The following is a 5,113-nucleotide window of genomic DNA, read 5'->3' on the forward strand; positions in this document are numbered from 1 at the left end:
TTTATAGATCTTCTTTGTGGCTGTTTTGAACTGTTTAAACTCTTGTCTGTCCTAGCTGCTGAACGCCTAATTCCCGGTTAAATTTGTTAAAATTTATAGAAGTACTTTACAATTATGTTCAGCTGTCTGGGCTTAAATATGCAGTCTCTTCTCACACAGCCATTTAGCTGCTAATGAAGCTGGTGGCTTATTGAGGAGTCTAATTAGAGCCAATGATGATTTTAATCCGAGGCCCCTTCTTCACTGGAGCAGGACCGTACCTTGGAGTGAAGCAGACCTGTGGACTGCTACCCCGGACGTGCAGTAAGTTTCCTGCTGTTTAATTTCCTATAATCTGTTCCTTTGTCGATAACCTCATCTTTCCTGGCAAGAAGATAGAAGTAAATTCAAAGCAGAAAAATCTTTGGGCCTCTGTCATGTGGACTCTCCATCTGTCCAGAGGACAATACAGACCTAGCTAGCCGTGCTTGTCTGAAGTCAGGTACAAGGCAGAGTAGATTTGCACCTTATGGATTAACCAAAGTAGATAGATATAACCATTGCTCAAGCTGTCCTATATTCAGCTTTCTGCATGTCCTTTCTTAACAGCTGATGAAGTCAGCTTCAGCTCATGAAAGCTTGTGATCTATAGATATATCTATACACCACTATACCTATATCTATAGCTATATCTGTATACTGCTATATCTATACATATATATTTATACACACACAGACTTGGGTTAGTCTGCAAATTGCAAATCTGTCTTGCCTTCTGCGTAGGCTGCTTTGAAACAGCCTCAGATAAAACTTGAAACTCCTAGACCTGTTAAGCATGCAACTGGTATTTGAAACATGCGGCTGTGTGCATTGCTGCTGGGGGGCAGGGGGGCTCCTTCCTGCAGTATATCTGTAAGGTCGACTCGCTGGCCCCGTCTGCGCAGTCACAACTGGGGGTCATAAAGTGAAGCTGGGAGACCATCAGTTTAAAATGAACGCAAGGCAATTCTTGTCTACCCAGTTTGTCCTACAAGCGCGGCGCTTTTGAAGTGTGGCCACCAGATGTGGTGGAAGCTGACGACTTGGCCCGATTCAAAAAAGGATCGAATGAGTTCTTGGAGGAAAGAGGCATGGGTAGTTATTGAGCACAGGGGTGAGGGGCACGGCCTCTGCATCCTGGACCTTCAATGCTGGAGGCTGCAAGTGGGAGAGGAACAGGGGAAACCCCTGCTCAGACCCAGCTGCCTCCCTTTCTGCCTCTGCCTATGTGACACAGGAGACTGGGCAAGAAGGACATAGGGTCTGCCCCAGTCCATGGTAATTCCTATGTTCTTGACCCGTTTCCAGACAGAGATAGCTGTATTTCTGAACAGATTGTGCGATGCAGCTGCCTGAGGCAGCAGGAGCCTGGCCTCGGGTGTCCCTTGTGGTCCTGCGTGCCAGGTCACCGCGACACAAGTCTGAAAGCACGGGGCAGGACCTGCCCGACAGAGAGACATGCGGGGAGAGAGACAGAGCTGTTAAGAAACGGGTCTGACTGGCTGTTTTATCCTCTTTAATCTCCTACAGGATTTTATGTAGGGCCCAATGCCATATCATATTCTCTAAATGCTAATAATAGTAGCAACAGTGTGCATGTACGCATGTACATCCTGGGTCTCCTGCAGAAGAGCCCGGGGAGCTGTACAACGAGCTAAACAAATGCCGTACAACAGATGCACTGAACCCACCGCACCCCTCCAGTGCTGCAGTCGTGCACCGACTCAGGTGGGACTGCAAGGGGCAAGAGGCTGCCTGCATGGAGCCACGGCTGCATGATGCGGACCGGCATAGCTCACTGCTAGAAACCTCCTCCTGGGTAAAAGACATTCGGAGGAGGTGCTGGGATTGCAACGTGTTACTATTCAGATGCCCCCAGTAGTGCTGGGGTGTCGCGGTCACTCAGACAGCGAGGGGCTGGTGGGTAGGTGAGAAGCCTTCAGGAGTAGGAAGACGTGAATTTGGCACGTGCAGTGTGTGGTCGGGCAGCAAATGCCGCCTCGAAATTGCAGCGGAGCAGGCTGCTGGCAGACGGTATCAGCTGTTTGGAAGTGGAATGAAGTTGTGAAAGGTTAGATGCACATAATGAATATGCTTTTACCCAGAGCTTTCAGCATTTGAAGTTGATTTGGCATGTGTTCCAGCCTGGCCTTGCTCTCCAAATCAAGGCAGGTGAATAGGTCTTTTGCACCCCATTGTGTGGCTCCTGGCTATGCCTGGGTGGCAGAAGAGTGGCAGGTTTATGGGTTTAGCCTTCAAACATAACCCTTTCCCTAGAGCATCCTGTTTCTCTTTATTATTGTTGTTGGCACATTCCCAGGTGAATGCCGATGAAGGGCGTTCTGCTGGGGTGTGTTTCTCTAACTGTGCAAGTATACCTGGGTGGAAGAGCCTGCTGAAATGAAGCTGTCATATCCTGCTTCTAGGTTGTCTTAGAGACTCATAGTTTTCATTCATTCCAATGTATGAGAGCGCAGGCAGGGACCAGCCTGTTGCCCCATGGGGTGGCCTTGCCACGTGCACTAGAGAGCCCCTCTCTCTGAAAAGCCAAAAGTGTGCAGCTCTTTCAGACCCTATGAGCCCATCCTACAAACCCCCCACACACTATGGGCCCTGCCACTGCTTCAAATGAAAGCTGGATGCAAACCAGCTCTAGCGTTGTGACATTTCCAAGCACTAACTTTGTAGCAGGATAGCTCTTTTTTATAGCTAGAGCGTCGTTTTCATCATGTGATCATTACCTTGCACGTCCAGCCAGTCTAAATCTATTGTGTGATTCACCCGTTAATGGTGTGATAAAGACTTTGCACTTGCAACTGGTTTTCCTTTGCATGCATCTACGTTTAGTGTGTGCTGTACCAGTCGATTGTGTCATATAGAAAAAAATGCGGCAGAGGACAAAAATATGAATGGCTATTGCAAAACAACTGCCCAGGCCAAGTCCCCGTGCCACAGGCTGCCTGGTTAGTGTGGCTCCAGTCTGAGCCATCTCAGCTGGGAAAGGAGGTAGCTCAATCCTGCCCTTTATAGCACATCACAACGCGACGTGGGGCTCCGGAGTTGTTCTGCCCAGCCTCCACCACCCAAAACCCACCTCCAGGATGGATTAAATACCAAGGAAACTGGGGCAAATGACAAGAAATGGGGATCACCATGGGGCACAGCTAAAGGAAGGCCTGGGGAGCACTGCACTGCGGTGAAGGGCGAGAGCAGGGTCGCAGGGCCGGGTTCGGGTTTCTGCGGCAGGGAGCTGCTGCTCTGACGCAGCCACGGAGAAGGTAGGAGGAAGAGCGGCAAAGAGGCAGAAGCCGAGGGATAAGGGGAGAGAAGGAGAGACAGGCGAGCTGGAGAGTACAGCTGTGCCTGGGATGCTGGAAGGGCTGGGGCCGCGGACCTGCCGGAGGACCGGAGCAGGGGGAGCATGGCTATGCAGAGGTGCGGAGAGCAAAGGGGGAAGGCGAGCAAGGATGACAGATGATGGCACCACCAGAGCCGCAGAGCCATGAATGCAATAGTAGGGGGGCTCGCCGGCTGTGTGCGGGGAGCTGGCACAGAGGGGAGGAGAAGCAGCAGCAGTGGGACAGGCCCCCCTGGGTGCGGGCATGCAAGGGGACAGAGCGGTGGTGGGCTTAGCCCAAAAGCAGCCTCCCCCCCTGCCAGCTGCTTTGCAAGCACAAGGGTGCCCATGGACCATGCATGGGTGCAAAATGGGGTGGGAGAGACAGAGCGAGGTGTCCCCATTGCTCCTTAAACCAGTGCCAGCAGCTGCAATGCCCCTGGCAGCGCTGAGTGAGTAGCAGTGGGGGAGCAGCATCCCCCCCGGTGCAGGTTTGGGCAGGGCCCTTTCTGCCAAACGGGCGCTGCGTGCCGAGGCAGGGGCTCCCCAGCTCCGCGGCGTGAGGCATAAGGCCCAGCTGCTTTCTGTCGGCGGGGGCACAACCCCGGCCTCAGCGCACGCTGCCAGGGCTGGAGGGTTCAGGTTGGCCACGCGGTGCCCTGGCTGTTCCCAGATGCATGGGGCCGTTTCCAGCTGTGGCCAGGGGAAGCCTTCGCCTGCGGAGGACCCCGGTCTGGGGCAGACTCAGGGAGCTGCTGACAAACTAAGACCTCAGCTGCAGCAAAGCAGCTAATTGCACCCCACTCTGGCCTTGCTGGGCACCGGCCGTAGTCTGGCCACTCGATGCAAGTGCCAAGGCTGACACCCAGCGGTCAAGAGGGATTCAGCTCCTCTGCAAGGATCCAGCGCCCGGTGAATGTCAGTCGGTAGCAATACTTCCCGAGCGAGAGAAGCACCCTGGCCTGCCTCCCCTCCCTCACTGGAGGTATGATGAGCCCTGTTACGGCTTTGCACCTCCTCAATTGCTGTCCCTTTTCTCATGTTAACAAGCCAACCCTCCTCAAAGTCAAAGAGTCCAGGCAGGAAAGACCTGCCACGTGGGGGCAGGACATGAGCAGACACGAAGGCCGCGTTTCCCATCCTTCACCCACCGCTTTCAGGCATTTGCAACGCCCGGGCATAACATGCACGAACGTGCTTCGTGTGCCAGCCATCATGTACCATTAGGAAAATCGACATTTGTCTTCTCTGCTTTGTTACTTACTGAATGCCGTGAGCAGCTGACAGCCGCGCGTATTGATTTTCATTTCCCCGCAGCCCGCTCACAAGCTTGTTTTCAAATATTTGACAAGTATTGACATTCTCCAAGGGAAACTCCCTTAGGAACAATTGTTGCTGCTGCTTGTAGTTTAACTAATGGCTCTAAGGCTTTATCAGTCAAACAGAGAAAGAACCCGCAAGCGCCAGGATGCGCACAGGCATGGTCCCTTGTACAAGCATGGGGGTGAGTACGTGTGGTGTGAGAACCGGCGCGGGGGTAGTGGCGTTTGCACTGAGATGCTGCAACATGCTGGCTTTTCCAGTAAAGCCCGTTTCCCCTTGGTGATACAGGTGTGGCTGTGGTACGTGATCTGCTAGGCAGGCGTGTGCCTTGGGTGGCACCTGTACAACATCACACAGGGCGCAGGATCAGCCATCCAGCCAGGCCAGCATGAGCAGGGTGTGGCAGAAAGCCACCTTGGTTTCTCCCCAGAAATC

Source organism: Gavialis gangeticus, unplaced genomic scaffold, assembly GCF_001723915.1.
Source record: "Gavialis gangeticus isolate Ggan-Ray unplaced genomic scaffold, GavGan_comp1, whole genome shotgun sequence".
In the NCBI taxonomy this organism is placed as follows: Eukaryota; Metazoa; Chordata; order Crocodylia; family Gavialidae; genus Gavialis; species Gavialis gangeticus.